Below are 17,648 nucleotides of genomic sequence, written 5' to 3' on the forward strand. Positions count from 1 at the left end.
TTTTATTTTGAGCCTATGTGTGTCTCTGCACGTGAGATGGGTTTCCTGAATACAGCACACTGATAGGTCTTGACTCTTTATCCAACTTGCCACTCTGTGTCTTTTAATTGGAGAATTTAGTCCATTTACATTTAAAGTTAATATTGTTATGTGTGAATTTGATCCTGTCATTATGATGTTAGCTGGTGATTTTGCTCATTAGTTGATGCAGTTTCTTCCTAGTCTCGATGGTCTTTACATTTTGGCATGATTTTGCAGCGGCTGGTACCGGTTGTTCCTTTCCATGTTTAGCGCTTCCTTCAGGAGCTCTTTTAGGGCAGGCCTGGTGGTGACAAAATCTCTCAGCATTTGCTTGTCTGGAAAGTATTTTATTCCTCCTTCACTAATGAAGCTTAGTTTGGCTGGATATGAAATTCTGGGTTGAAAATTCTTTTCTTTAAGAATGTTGAATACTGGCCCCCACTCTCTTCTGGCTTGTAGGGTTTCTGCCGAGAAATCCGCTGTTAGTCTGATGGGCTTCCCTTTGAGGGTAACCCGACCTTTCTCTCTGGCTGCCCTTAACATTTTTTCCTTCATTTCAACTTTGGTGAATCTGACAATTATGTGTCTTGGAGTTGCTCTTCTCGGGGAGTATCTTTGTGGCGTTCTCTGTATTTCCTGAATCTGAATGTTGGCCTGCCTTGCTAGATTGGGGAAGTTCTACTGGATAATATCCTGCAGAGTGTTTTCCAACTTGGTTCCATTCTCTGCATCACTTTCAGGTACACCAATCAGATGTAGATTTGGTCTTTTCACATAGTCCCATATTTCTTGGAGGCTTTGCTCATTTCTTTTTATTCTTTTTTCTCTAGACTTCCCTTCTCGCTTCATTTCATTCATTTCATCTTCCATTGCTGATACCCTTTCTTCCAGTTGATCGCATCGGCTCCTGAGGCTTCTGCATTCTTCACGTAGTTCTCGAGCCTTGGTTTTCAGCTCCATCAGCTCCTTTAAGCACTTCTCTGTATTGGTTATTCTAGTTATACATTCTTCTAAATTTTTTTCAAAGTTTTCAACTTCTTTGCCTTTGGTTTGAATGTCCTCCCGTAGCTCAGAGTAATTCGATTGTCTGAAGCCTTCTTCTCTCAGCTCGTCAAAATCATTCTTCATCCAGCTTTGTTCCGTTGCTGGTGAGGAACTGTGTTCCTTTGGAGGAGGAGAGGTGCTCTGCGTTTTAGAGTTTCCAGTTTTTCTGTTCTGTTTTTTCCCCATCTTTGTGGTTTTATCTACTTTTGGTCTTTGATGATGGTGATGTACAGATGGGTTTTCGGTGTGGATGTCCTTTCTGTTTGTTAGTTTTCCTTCTAACAGACAGGACCCTCAGCTGCAGGTCTGTTGGAATACCCTGCCGTGTGAGGTGTCAGTGTGCCCCTGCTGGGGGGTGCCTCCCAGTTAGGCTGCTCGGGAGTCAGGGGTCAGGGACCCACTTGAGGAGGCAGTCTGCCTGTTCTCAGATCTCCAGCTGCGTGCTGGGAGAACCACTGCTCTCCTCAAAGCTGTCAGACAGGAACATTTAAGTCTGCAAAGGTTACTGCTGTCTTTTTGTCTGTGCCCCGCCCCCAGAGGTGGAGCCTACAGAGGCAGGCAAGCCTCCTTGAGCTGTGGTGGGCTCCACCCAGTTCGAGCTTCCGGGCTGCTTTGTTTACCTAAGCAAGCCTGGGCAATGGCGGGCGCCCCTCCCCCAGCCTCGCTGCCGCCTTGCAGTTTGATCTCAGACTGCTGTGCTAGCAATCAGCGAGATTCCTTGGGCGTAGGACCCTCCGAGCCAGGTGTGGGATATAGTCTCGTGGTGCGCCGTTTTTTAAGCCGGTCTGAAAAGCGCAATATTCGGGTGGGAGTGACCCGATTTTCCAGGTGTGTCCGTCACCCCTTTCTTTGACTCGGAAAGGGAACTGCCTGACCCCTTGCGCTTCCCAGGTGAGGCAATGCCTCGCCCTGCTTCGGCTCGCGCACGGTGCGCGCACCCACTGGCCTGCGCCCACTGTCTGGCACTCCCTAGTGAGATTAACCCGGTACCTCAGATGGAAATGCAGAAATCACCCGTCTTCTGCGTCGCTCACGCTGGGAGCTGTAGACCGGAGCTGTTCCTATTCGGCCATCTTGGCTCCTCCCTCCCTCATATACAGGCATTTTCAAGGAAGAAATAGAAGTAGCACATCTATGGTGACTAGCATAGAGAAGAGATCCTTATGACGAAGAAGACTCTAGCAATAACTTTGGCAGGTGTTTGCTTGTTTGTTTTGTTTTGTTTTTGTTGTTGTTGGTTGGTTGTTTTTTTGTTTGTTTGTTTTTTTGAGACTGAATCTCGCTCTGTTGCCCAGACTGGAGTGCAATGGCACAATCTCAGCTCACTGCAACCTCCACCTCCCGGGTTCAAGGGATTCTCCTGCCTCAGCCTCCCAGGTAGCTGGGACTACAGGTGCGTGCCACCACGGCCAGCTACTTTTTTGTATTTCTGGTGGAGACGGGGTTTTACTGTGTTAGCCAAGGTGGTCTTGATCTCCTGACCTCATGATCCTCCCACCTCAGCCTCCCAAAGTGCTGGGATTACAGGTGTGAGCCACTGTGCCCAGCCTGGCAGGTTTTTTTAAAGGAATATTTGTGTTTGTGGTGTGTATGTGTGTGTGTTTATGGGTTGGAAGAAATGTTCATACTACCTAAAGTAATCTACAGATTCAATGCAATCCCTATCAAAATACCAATGACATTCTTTACATAAATGAAAAAAAAAAATCCTAAAATTTATATGGACCTACAAAATACCAAAATAGCCAAGGCTATCCTAAGTAAACAAAACAAAACTTGCAGTCATATTACATGACTTCAAATTATGCTATAAAGCTATAATAACCAAAACAGCATTGCACTGGCATAAAAATAGACACATAGACAAATGGAACAGAATAAATAACCCAGAAACAAATCTATGTATCTACTGTAAAGTCATTTTTGACAAAAGTGCCAACAATGTACATTTGGGAAAAGACTCTTTCTTCAATAAATAGTGCTGAGGAAAGTAAATATATGCAGAAGAATGAAACTAGGCCCCTATCTCTGCCATATGCAATAATTAATTCAAAAATGGACTAAGTACTTAAATCTAAGACCTCAAACTCTAAAACTACTAAAGTAAAACTTGGGGCAAACTCTCCAGAACATTGGACTGCGCAAAGATTTCTTGAGTAGTACTGCACAAGCACGGGCATTCAAAGCAAAAATGAATAAGAACACATCAAGTTAAAGAGTTTTTGCATGGCAAAGAAACAATCAACACTTTCAAGAGCCAACCCATACAATGGGATAAAATATTTGCAAACTATCCATCTGACAAGGGATTAATAACCAGAATATATAAGGAAGTCAACCAAGTCTATAAGAAAAAATTGAATAATGTTACTAATAAATGGCAAACTACCTGAATGGACATTTCTCGAAACAAGACATACAAATGGCAAACAGGCATATGAAACAGTGCTCAACATCAATGATCATCAGAGAAAGGCAAATCAAAACTACAATGAGATATCATCTCATCCCAGTTAAAATGTCCTTTATCCAAAAGACGGGCAATAACAAATGCTAGAGAGAATGTGAAGAAAAGGGAACACTTGTACAGTTAGTGGGAATGCAAATTAGTTCAGCCTAACCTACATTTGGAGGTTCTGCAAAATACTAAAAATAGAACTACCATATGATCCAGCAATCTCATTGCTACTAAGTATATACACAAAAGAAAGGAAATTAGTATATGGAAGAGATATCTGAACTCCCATGTTTATTCAGACTATTCACAATAGACAAGATTTGGAAGCAATCTTTAAGTGTCCATTAACAAATGGTACTGGCACAAAAACAGACACATAGATAATACAACAAATGGATTAAATAAATGTGGTGTCACTGGCCACCTACTGCCATAGATATGCATGTTGTGGCCAAGGGTAGCAGGTGAGGTTGCAGAGTGTGGCCTCCTAATGCCAACATGTGGAGCATAGGGAGCTAAAAGTCCTTACCCCTGCTCTTGCTGCTGCTACTGTTCCTGCAGGTGGATCAGTGGCCCACAAATGCCCCAGTGTGGAGCAAGGCCTAACATTCTCTAGAGCCTCATTGGGTTTCCTGTTTCCTTCTCCTGAGAACTATTCAGCCATAAAACAGAATGAGATCCTGTCATTTGCAACAACATACATGTAACTGAAGGTCATTATGATAAGTGAAATAAGCCAGGCACAGAAAGATCATCTTCACATGTTCTCACTTATTTGTGGGAGCTAAACATTGAAACAATTGAACTCATTGAAATAGAAAGTAGAATGATGGTTACCAGAGTCTGGGAAGGGTATTGCGAGGCAGGGAAGTGGGAATGGTAAATGAGTACAAAAATATAGTTGTATAGAAAGAATAATATCTAGTATTTGATAACACATTGCCCTGATCAGTGGCCACATACCATGTTTCTAATATCATGTTAATCTGCAACAGATGCAAGTGAGCTATAACTGGATATTAGAGGATCCATCTAGTTTTCATAGGGGTAAAACCAGTGAATTAACTAAGGATATGATATATGGCACTATCCATCTTTTAGGATGACACAACTTTCTGCCATTCCCTTTGAGATATATTATTATTTCAAATTAAACCCTTGGCTGGGGTCAAAAGTAATTTCAAAGTATTCCACTTAGCATTTGTCATTAAAATAGCTCTTAACCTACAGATCAAGGACTGAATGCCAGGATTCTGCTGAGACAAAATATGCTTTTTCTAATAATACAGCTTTTCCACTTCTTTGAACAATGTGTTTACTTCTTGCACCATTTGCCATGACAGTACTGGTATTTCTACTTCATTTGGTGCCAGTTATCTCTTTAAAAAAGCTTTTAGGTACTGTTATTACTTGGATTGATTCCTTATCCTTTACAGAATGTTGATAACTGTTTGAGGGAAGAATTCTCCCACATAAATACTTAATCATCTAACCTTATGTTTCACCTCGACTGGCTTTCAGAATCAAGTTCTGCATGTGATCCCCCAGATCCTGACAATATACTATGTCTTGCAGCTTCATCAGTTTATAGTCCTTTTTCTCTTTTACTAGCCACTATACTTCTGCAGTCTTTAAGTGCGACCTTACCACAGTTATTTGTCAGAAAGGGATGTGGAAATAGATCTAGAAGAAGTTCCTATTACCTTGCAAGGCATAGGCATTTGTAAGACAGGAGAAATAGGCTTTAACAGGGAAGAGTGGGTTACTTATCTGAGAATGTATGGTTTAGAAAGATCTTAAGATTTTTCAATGTATTCAACCAATATTTCTCAACTCTAAGTCCTACAGACCCACTCCTTCCTAACTAGGGTCAAGGCCTATTGTGCCAAGACCTGATATAACTGGCCTGAGTGATAAGAATGAATCATTCTCTGGAGTTGCACTAATCTTATAAATAAGTATTGTGCCTAATACTCAGGTTTTTCTATGCTACAGCCACAGGAGATAACTATCTTTATAAGATGCCACAGTAACTTTCTAAATTTAATACTTAATTTCAATTGGCTAATACTCACTCTCAATATTTCACTATTTTTTCTTCAGTGCATTCATGGCACTCAGCAGCAGCCATTTAATATCACTGGCCTCATGTGTAGTGCACCTACCATCGTGTATTTTTGTCCATCTTCCATTAGTACACTATACCAGTTTACCATCTGCAAAATTTTTAACAATCATATTGCTCTTCTGCATTAGAAGCTTTTACTGATTTACTGGCTACAATTAATGGAGTCTACATTGCCAGCATGCTGGTGGGCGATCCAATTCCAAATTTCCATCTGAGAGTCGGCTGTTTTCAGCCACACCTGGAAACAATTATAATAGGCCAATGCCATAGGAAACAGAAGCTGGCATAGAGATTTGTGAGCAGAAATTTTACTGAAGAGTGCCCTCAGGATCAATACATGTATATGAGTAGAAAAAAAGCAGAACCGGGCGGAGTGTGTTGAACTGCAATGCAGTTACAATAAAAACCGCGACCAATCCACAAGAAGCTTTGGAGCTGGAATAATACTTCTGAATCGTCCTTCCTAAAGGCAAAGAAACTGGCATTTATGCCCACAGGAACATCAGTTATTAGATACACTCTGTCCCCAGTAGAGACATTGACTATGGAAGAGGCAGCTTTCTTATGCTACATGTAATTCCCAGAAAGGGACATATCTGAGAGTCCAGAAGCTGGGGAAAAAAAAATGTTTCAGGCCCGAAAAGGAGGGATCTTCTAGGTGAACCCTTGTATTCAGTTCCTGTAATAATGTCCAGATTTTTTTTGACCAATTCATTAAGGATACATCATTCTCTTCATTGCTAGTACAGGCATTCTTTCATTATCTACATTAGTAATCCATTTGTGTCTCTCAGGAGGGTTCCTGTTAAACCAACAACGTGCCTTAAATCTCAATGGCTTAAGTAATAAAGATATGTTTCTTACTTGTGACACATATCCAAAATGGCTTGTTAGAGGGTTTTTCTCATGTTAATCATTCAGCGGCCCAGGCCAAAGGAGAATATATTTGCTTGGGATATTATGTTGTTGTAATAGAAGATGGAGGATGGTAAACTGTGTATTGATTATAAAACTTCCACTTTGAAATAAAATGTTATTTTTTGCTTCTTTATTGAGCAAAGCAGCTTTGATGTCTACTCAAATTTTCACAGAAGCCAGCAATGAAATCTTACTACGTAAAACAAAATTATAATAAACAGTTGATCCATGAGCAGCCTTAATGAATAAAATTGCTTGACGCCTTTGAGGCTAGACTCTAGTCTCTTAACTTTCTTTACCTTCTAATTTCTCATAATCATTTCATCCTAGTTTAGCCACTCCCTTTATGGGTAAATATGGAAGATCTTTTTTATTTCTAATAATCCTCCAAAATCTTGATTTTAAGTGTTCTTTACTCATACCTCAATCTCCTCTCTTAAAGTTTATATATTCTAGTAGACATCTCAGCAATCGTTTATCCCATTTAAATGTCCAAATCATTCACTCTGACCTCTTACCCAACTTGCATTCCATGAAGCAAACCAAAAGTATCATTCAATTATTGTACCACTCAGCCTCTCCACTGAACTCTCCTGGAAAACCTTACCTATATTATTTCTGCAAAAGCAAAAGAGGAGCTGCATTTATTATTGAACAACAACAACAAGGAACATTCAGAGTTTTAAAAAATTTTAAATATCACCACAAATTTATAGAACAGAAACTTTTATAAGCACTTTAAATATATAAACAAATTTACTCATTACAAATGTGTTATGCTGTATTACTATTGCCACAAATTTACAGAGAGAAAAATGAGGTATGGTGTTAAATAACTTGTGTCAGTTAACAGCGAAACCCAAAGAAAAATACAAGCAACTTTTTCTCAAACTGGATGTTCTAATCTCTAATTTCTCCATTAAAAATATATTTGTCAGTAAATTCACTCACAGTTTTCAGATTCTACTCTTTTTTTTCTATAATATTCACTGTCTTCTCAATTTCAGCCATTTACTTGCTATTCATTTCACCAAGAAAACAGATGTAATCATGTGAGATCAAAGTCATGTTATCCAATCTATACAGTCTATGTAATCCGTCTACTTCCACCTCAGGTGTCTTCTATGGTGTTAATTTTTAAAACTGTTCCACCCATCTACATCCAATTCTTTCATCAGTAAAACTTTTTACTCTCATGCACTACACTCAGGGAGTTTTGTGCTGCATTTATTCTGTGTCCTATGTCATGATTTATTTTTCAATTTACTGGATTATACCTTGAACCCTTTACTGGATCAGTTTTTTAAGCTTAAACATGTGCCCTAATATATCACATTAAAAAAATAACAAACATTTACCTTGATGATGTAGCTTTATATAACTACTACATTACTTCTCTGTCCCAATTTTCAGCAAAAAATCTTAAAATATTTCTCTTAACCTACTGCTTCACTATCTCCATATCCCAATACAACCCCCCCCCCACATTATCTCATTCTGCTCAAAGCAGAAATTTGTGTACACAATTGTTCTGAACAAAATCACAAATGGAAAAACCAGAGTTGAGTGAAGTGGGGCTTGAAATATTAATAGTTGTTACTATTTTTATTTAGCAATCTCAATTTGGGATTTTTTTAAAATAAAAATATGTGGCCAGGCGTGGTGGTTCACACGTGTAATCCCAGCACTTTGGGAGGCCGAGGCAGGAGGATCACCAGGTCAGGAGTTCAAGACCAGCCTGGCCAACATGGTGAAACGTGTCTCCACTAGAAGTAAAAAAAATCAGCCGGGCGTGGTGGCCGGCACCTGTAATCCCAGCTACTCAGGAGGCTGAGGCAGGAGAATAGCTTGAATCAGGAAGGCAGAGGTTGAAGTGAGCTAAGATCGTACCACTGCACTACAGCCTGAGAGACAGTGTAAGACTCCAACTCAAAAAAATAAAATAATAAAATAAAATAAAAATATGTAAAAGAACCAGTGTTTATAAATGACCAAATGAACTTGAGTTCAAGAATGTCTATCCTATTCAGAGAGAGGTATACTTTACAGTTTATTACAGACTTCCTGGTGGAGGAGGGATATAGTTTCCCAACCTGGCTCTGGTCTTCTGAATCAGGGACAATGATTACAAGAGAGTCAATTCAGCCCCTTTGTAACCCAGAGGCTGATTGGTCTCTGCTCTCTCTATCAGGAAATGAGTAGGTTATCTGACTATTGTTATTTCAGATATCATTCTACAAATCTAGCAATTGATTTTTCTCTCCATAATATAAGTTGGCTTTTAGTCACAGTTAATTTTGCTTTTAGATGAATCTTTATTAATATTTTTGTGAGAAGTTGGAGACACTGACAAATACTGCTAGTCATATACTATTATAGAAGGAAATTCATAGACGTATAATTCAAATGCAAGCAGCACAAATAGAAAAGTCAACAATTAGAAGAAAGAAGAATTATAAGGAAATAAGACAAACATGAAATATTTTACATTTGACTTCCATTTTCTATAAAAATGCATTATATATCAGTGGTATCAAAACTTAGCTATACATTGGACTTACTAGCAACTGTGAAGCATATTAAAGCACATTAGATATTTCCAGTACTCATTTCAAATATTCAGAATCTGTGGTTGGGTAATAAAAATCCCTACGTAAAAGGACCTCCATATAATGACATAGTGCATAATAGACTATCCAGGCACTAGTCAGCAAAGGAATGCTTGTGTTGGCTGCTTTCACTTCCTCAGATAGATGTTTGTTTGAATTTGGAAATATAAGGCAAGTGGAAAATCAAGAGATTAAATGATAATCTCTTTATATTTTGTTGAGGAAAAGGGACTTTGTTTTCATAATTAATGATAAAAATTTTAAATGCCAACTCACAGAAACATTTTCAATAAAATAATTTTAAAAGCATTTACATTTCCACAAGCACATTTATGATGTTTTTCCATGATTAGCAAAAGTACTTAACATTATTAAAGATATCATTCATTATGTTCAGACTACATGAATGTAAAAATCTATTGTGTTCTCTATTCAAACTACTTTCAGGCCTTTCTTTAGTAGGGATGTTATATTATCTATGTATTGACAACACAGACAACTTTACCTCCTTAAGTATCATCAATTGTGGCAGATACAGCTGCTGTACAATGAGTCCACATTTTCAAACAGGAGTGTGCTACTTTCTAGAATAATACATAAAGCAAGGAGTCAGCAGCCACAGAGCGCATCAGAAGAAAGAAAAATCTTGACTAAAAGCAACCAGACAAGCCTGTTCACCAAAAAGAATTTCAGGCTTTTGAGTATACAGAGACAATAAAGTTAACAGAGTCATTAATCTTTTTTTTTTTTTTATTATACTTTAAGTTTTAGGGTACATGTGCACATTGTGCAGGTTAGTTACATATGTATACATGTGCCATGCTGGTGCGCTGCACCCACTAACTCGTCATCTAGCATATCTCCCAATGCTATCCCTCCCCCCTACCCCCACCCCACAACAGTCCCCAGAGTGTGATATTCCCCTTCCTGTGTCCATGTGATCTCATTGTTCAATTCCCACCTATGAGTGAGAATATGCGGTGTTTGGTTTTTTGTTCTTGCGATAGTTTACTGAGAATGATGGTTTCCAATTTTATCCATGTCCCTACAAAGGACATGAACTCATCATTTTTATGGCTGCATAGTATTCCATGGTGTATATGTGCCACATTTTCTTAATCCAGTCTATCATTGTTGGACATTTGGCTTGGGTCCAAGTCTTTGCTATTGTGAACAATGCCGCAATAAACATACGTGTGCACGTGTCTTTATAGCAGCATGATTTATAGTCCTTTGGGTATATACCCAGTAATGGGATGGCTGGGTCAAATGGTATTTCTAGTTCTAGATCCCTGAGGAGTCGCCACACTGACTTCCACAATGGTTGAACTAGTTTACAGTCCCACCAACAGTGTAAAAGTGTTCCTATTTCTCCACATCCTCTCCAGCACCTGTTGTTTCCTGACTTTTTAATGATCACCATTCTAACTGGTGTGAGATGGTATCTCATAGTGGTTTTGATTTGCATTTCTCTGATGGCCAGTGATGATGAGCATTTTTTCATGTGTTTTTTGGCTGCATAAATGTCTTCTTTTGAGAAGTGTCTGTTCATATCCTTCACCCACTTTTTGATGGGGTTGTTTGTTTTTTTCTTGTAAATTTTTTTGAGTTCATAGTAGATTCTGGATATTAGCCCTTTGTCAGATGAGTAGGTTGCGAAAATTTTCTCCCATGTTGTAGGTTGCCTGTTCACTCTGATGGAAGTTTATTTTGCTGTGCAGAAGCTCTAGTCATTAATCTTAAAAAATAATGTATGAGCACCTTAGAATGATTGATACTATTAGTATTCAACCGAAGGGGAAGATGAATTCAAATTGTAAGAGGAAAGACTATTATTTTTTATATAACTTAGTATTCAAAACATTTACATGTTAAGCAGAAACTACAAGTTGAAAAATCTTACTGTATTGCATTATGTAAATTAATGCATATAAATATTGATCCAATTTATATTTCTAAACATTATGATCATAATTCTTAAGAACTATATATATATACGCATAACTAAATTAAATAAACTCTACTTTAAAAAGTAAATCCACATTATGATATGAGAATAGGATTTTTTAAAATGCCTCTTGTAGCCATGCTGTTACAGAAGCATGTTCACGTCTGAGTGTATTACAAATGACAGAATTTTAAATCAGGTATGACTTAAACCATGTTTTAAAATGGATAATTTCCTTTAAATCTCCAATATTGAAATAAAAAAGGATGCTACATTTTTAGTCAATTGGAGCCAATCTCAAAGTAAGAAAGGTAAATGTAGCTTTGAAATTAATAGTGCTGTGTGCTAAACTGTAGAAACCCCACATGCCGGCTTTCTATTTGTAATTGACTTATTTTCATCATTCTAGGAAGTTATTTTAAACTTTTAATGGATTTAATATTTGATTCTTTTAGGAAGAGGACTGCTACAACATCAATTTTACATAATTACATTTTATGCAATTCACAAATTATGTCTATAAATTTAATAAAACCATTCAATTTACTGAACTCTTTATATTATGTGTTGTTTATTAAGCACTTTATCTACACTGCCTTAGATCGATTCAAACAGGTAAGTCTTATCTTCCCAACTAAACTCCAATTTTTTGAGTGAAAAATCTAATTATCATTTAATCATAATTCCACATCAAATAAGCATTTATTCAGCATATGCCCTAAGACAGATTCTGAATTGGTTGCTATGGATACAAACCTAAATAGAGAAGTAGACTCTTGCCTTGAGGATGAAAATATAGGAGATAGACACATCAGCAAACACATACAATACCATATAGTGAAAGTTATTGCGGAACTGTGTATGCCAGTTTGAAAATGATCTATTGGGATGCATCAGTTACAGCCTTAAAGTCTTTATCATCCTTTATAATGCTCAGCATATAATTACTCATTAGTCTTCACAAAATACACATCAATGGGCAGACTATCTTCATTATACAGATATGGAAGTTGAAGAAATAGGAAATTCCCACAATTCTTGCCTACTTACCAACATCTTTATAACGTTATAAAACATATAAATTACTCATATGCATGTTTATGTATATAACCAAAATCACACACACACACACACAGACACACATACACACACGCACATATATATATATACTTCTAGTTATTATTCCATTAGATGGTGAGAGTGTATGGTTAAAATATAAAATGGAATAAAACACAGCAAGAGGCAATTTTATGTTTTTCTAAAAGTTTGAACAGTGCTTTTCTGGATATGAATCTATTGTTAGCTAAATATCTACAGAACTCACAAACATTTAGGTTGGCCAGAGAAGATAAAATAAACCTACTTTCTTTGTTCATAAAATGGAATTCCTTGTTACATTTGCTGCCTGCATTAACTATTGAATTTATAAAAACAAAACAACAATTGAACAAACAATGCCTACACAGCAAGTTAAAAATATGAGGTTTGGAAATAGTTTTAAATGTCTTCCAGCTGTAATTATTTAACTTTTAAAAAGCTGACCTATTCTTTTTTACTATGTTTTTGATTGAAGACATTCAAGAAAAGTTTTATCACTGAACGGTTATGCATAAGCGCTTACATCTTTTTTCCCCTGAAAAAGTTTTAATACCGTTTACTATTCATGATAAAAGTTTTTCAATCTCAAAGCAAACATGAATTGACTTAAATGCATAGCTGGAAATCTGATGCCAATATTTGAATTACCATTTATTTATTCTAGCAGAAGAAATGTTTTCTTGATATACATTGCTTCTTTGAGTAAAAATAAATTGAGGAGACAGAGCTGAAAGTTCAGTGAGAAAAAGTTAAAAATTGCAACACAGAATACTGGAGAGGCTTCACAAAGAGATAACCCGGCATATCTAAAAGGGGTTTGAATACCGATCAACACAAATGTTTGAAGAATTACTTGGTAGAAACTAAGTAAAAACAATGAACAAACAAATAAATCTAAAAATATTAACAATGTCCAGTGTTCATATAAACTGGAGAAAATGCCTATTTCTATCAGTCAAACTAGGAAAACCTAATGATTTGTATAATATTTGCTGGTTTGAATGATTGTGTCTCCTGAAAAATCAAATGTTAAATTCTAACTCTCGAGGTGATGGGGTAAGGAAATGATGACTTTGGGAAGAGTGTAGGTCATGAGGGTGGAACCCTCATCAATGAGATTAGTGATTCTGATAAAAAGGGATCCTAGAGAACTGCTTTGCCCTTTTTACTGTGCAAAGACCCAGCAAGAAGGTAGTGTAGATAAACTGAAATTGCGCCCTCACTAGACCCTGAGTCTGAAGACATCTTGACCTTGGAAATCCCTGCCTCCAGAACGGTGAGAAATAAATTGCTGTTGTTTATAAAGTACCCAGTTTATGTTATTTTTTTATAGAAGCCTGATCAGAATAAGACAATATTGGATAGAATATTCAGGAATGTCTTGCCTCCAATGTTGGCCCCCCTGTACTGAGCTCTAATCTACACGCACCTAAAAAATTATAAAATCATAATAAAACTGAAAAAGTCAAACTCTCAATTGCATCCCAGCACAAATATCACAGATGTTTATTTAAAAAATTATGTCAAGCCCCTAAAAAGCTAAAATCCACAGTTCTGCTAATATTTCTCTTTATCCAAATATCTGCTAAACTTTTACAATATACATAGCATTATGTAGACATGGCTTGATTCAATCATGTAAATTATATATTAATTACTCTTTATTTTTTGCATGTATCCTTAGAAAGAGGCAACTTTGTATGCAGTGTGTAACTTTGATCCTAAAGGTAATAAACTCTGATATCTCATAGATATTAATAGCATCCACAATACATGTGTGTGAACAATCATAGCACAATTGGGCCCCTAGTTTAAAAATATAGGAATGGTGGAAAATGACGATAAGTAATCAACCAAGAAATTAAAAGAATTAGAAGATGATTTGAAGTGGAGGGGTGTACATAAGCTATCTCTGAGGACTTAACACTGTTATTTACTAAAAGATAATAATAACAGTGTGATCTAAGAAACTGAAAGTAGAGAAAATTGAACTGTTTATTATTGTTTATGGCTATGGTATTTAATGTAAGTGAAATAATGATGGCAACAGTGGCCCACCTGGATCAGCCACTGCCAAGATGCCAGTTGCAATGGGGCAGGCTCAGGCTGGGCTCCACACTTCGTGGAGCCAGCAGGAGCCAGGAACACATAGGAGCCCTGCCTTCCTGGGCACAGCTGTAGCCACCCATGTCATGGTTGTTGACCCAGGACTCCCTGTGCTCTTAGGGACCAGGAGCAGGCAGGAGACCCCTGCCTTCCCAAGCACAGCTGCAGCCATCCAGGCTGCACTCTCGGGGGTCTGGGTAGGCCCAACTTCTGGTGCAGGAATCTCTGCACTCTCGGGAGTCTGGGTAGGCCCCACCTTCCTGCGCAGGCTTGGAGGTGTCTGCTCTCACTGCCTGGCCTCTTCCAGCTTTCAGAGCCCTCTCTGCTCTTGGAACAAGGTTGGGGCTGAGCCCAGGCTGCACATGCTCAAGCAGTACTGACACACTGTACAGGCCCCTGCCATCTGAGCTCCCTCCAAACTCTGGGTTTCAATGAGCACAGGAGGGAGGATGAGGGGAACATGAAGGCAGCTCGGCACTGACCTACAGGTGCCCCTTGGCATGAACAGCCTGGGCACCATGAATGGCAGCAGGAGGCAGACAGACTCCTGGATGGACGGGGGTGGGTCCCTGGTGAAATTCAACCTTCAAGCTGGGGAGGGCCTGATGCCTTTGGCCTGGGCTGCCAGTCCCACCGACCAGAATGGGAACTTACGGTTCTTTTTTCAGGCCCCCCCATGGCTGCTCATAGACCAATCAGTGCTCACCTCCTACACTCTGAGGCTCATAAAAGCCCTGGATTCAGCCAGACTTGAGACGATGGGACATCCAGCTGTGGAGAGGAGCTACCTACTCCAGGATCTCCTCTCTGCTGAGAGCTGAATGCTCGATGGGATGACCTGCCTATGGAGAGAAGCTACCCAATCCAGAGCCTCCTCTCTGCTGAAAGCTGAACACTTGTCAGGACACCCTGCCTGCACAGAGGAGCTACCTGCCTGCACAGAGGAGCTACCCATTGTGGGTCTCCTCTGAATTGTCCTATCACTCAATAAAGCTCCTCTTTGCCTTGCTTACTCTCCACTTGTCCATGTAACTCATTCTTCTTGGATGCAAGACAAGCACTCAGGACCCACCAAATGCTGGGGCTAAAAGAGCTGTAACACAAACAGGGCTGAAACACACCCCTTGCTCATCACATTGCAGGCAACTAGGAGATAAAAAAGGAGAGAAGAGCTGTGGCTCTTCAGGGAACCCAGACCTAGGAGTTTCCCAAGCCAGTGCTGTGACACCCTCTTTGGGGCTCTGTGGTTCCTGGTATCTCCAAGCTTCCAGGCACCACTGCCTTCCCTAGTGCCAGCCGTGGAAGATGCTTGTGGTATGCATGGTCCAGCTGCAGCCTTGCAGGGAGCCAACACCCAAGCCAGTGCCAGGAGCTGCCCACCCTACCACAACTGGTGTGCCTGGCTGTACACAGTGGCCAAACCCTATGCTCGCTCACACACCCCTCGGCCCTCCATGCTTGGCTCACCCTTGGCAGGCATGGGATCCAGGCCGGTAGTGCAAGCCAAGGGCAGCCTGTCAGGACGAGTGAGTAGAATGAGCCCAGCAAACCTGAGTGAAACTCAGACAACGGCACCACTGGCCACAGAGGTTTCTGGCTGGCACAGCAACATTCCAAGGATCCTGTGACAATAATAGAATTATTTTGGAAGCAAAGCTGGTAAGTTCTTTCTCATGCAAAGAAAAATCCTGCAATCATTGTTATCTTGCTTTTTCCCATATATGTTTTAGACAAAAAAATCAAATAAAAGTTTACCTTACCTTATTTTGCTTTGCTTTAGTATGCTTCACACACATTGTGTTTTTTACACATTGCAGGTTTGTGAAAACCCTGTCAACCAGATCTATGGGCAGGATTTTTGCAATAGCATGTGCTTATTTCATGAATCATTGCGACATTTTGGTTATTCTTGCAATGTTACAAACTTTTTCATTATTACTATATTTTTGTTATATAATATCTGTGATTGGTAATCTTTGATGTTACCATTGTAATTGTCTAAGGGTGCCACAAACTGCATCCAGTAAGATGACTAACTTAATTGATAAATGTGTGTATTCTGACTGTTCCATCAACCCACTTTTCCTCATTTTTCTCTCTCTTCTTGGTCCTCCCTATTTCCTGAGACACAAAACTATTGAAAATCAGCCAGTTTATAATGCTACTATTGTTTTTAAGTGAAAGGAATAATCATACTTCTCTCACTTTAAATAAAAAGCTAGAAATTATTAAGTTCAATTAAGAAGGCATGGTGAAAGCAAAAATAGGCTGAAGAAAGGGGGGAACAATGATTGGGAGCTGAAAATAGCAAAAAAAGTTTCAGTGAGGGGGGGTCTGTGTTACTTACAAAGAAATTTATAGTGTGTTAGATGAAAAACGTTGACAAAATAGCTTAGTGGTTAATATAGAGGTATGAAGTTTTTTTTTTCTCCCAATAGATAACGTAAGTTTTTTCACCTGCTTCTAATGCAATCTATTTAGTAACTGGTCTTAAACTGTGTACCCATTCGTATACAGGGGTACTCCCTTAAGTCACAAGTTAAAAAATAATAATAATCAAAAAGAAGATTGGAAAGCTAAGTAAGCAAACTGTAACTACTTGGTTGTTTTGGGAGGTTTATTGAAATTAAATAAAATAAGCAATTGTAATAATAGTCTTTTTCAAATAATGAATTATACTTAATTCATTATTTACCTTCAATCACTAATATAATGGTATTTATCAACAAGGCCAGTAAGTTTTTTCAAGTGGCAATACAATGTTGATCTCACTGGATTGACTGCTCATCCATCTACCCCAGTATGGAGGCTTTATAAAATGACTATTATTTCATATTCCCAATGAGCTAAAACATGATCTTTTAAAATCTGTTAGTTTTGGAAATTATGCATGGTATGGACTTACAAACAAGTTTGAATCAAGATGTCATTATGACCAAATCACATTTTATATAAAATAATGTGTAACAATGTCAATTATGTAACAATTCAAATAACTTGTTCTGGTATTTTTAACTGCCACTTGCCAAGAAATTTTGAGTGAAAGCTCTTATAGCACATCAATCTTATTATTCAATATTGATCAAGCCAGTCTCACTCCTCTGAAATTAAAATATGTTTCATGTGCAAAAACAACGTTAATGCAAAAACCTGTGTTATGTGCTGCCTCAAAGAAGCAATTCATAATGGGCCATTATAGGACCCCAATAAATATTAGCTTTAAATACTGAGTAGCTTTTAATTCTGAAGTCAACTATAATTTTTTAAAAATATGTATTCTAAATAAAAACTCTAGTGAGAAATAGGGCCTTTGTAGAT

Source organism: Gorilla gorilla, chromosome 14 (genome assembly GCF_029281585.2).
Source record: "Gorilla gorilla gorilla isolate KB3781 chromosome 14, NHGRI_mGorGor1-v2.1_pri, whole genome shotgun sequence".
NCBI classification, from domain to species: domain Eukaryota; kingdom Metazoa; phylum Chordata; class Mammalia; order Primates; family Hominidae; genus Gorilla; species Gorilla gorilla.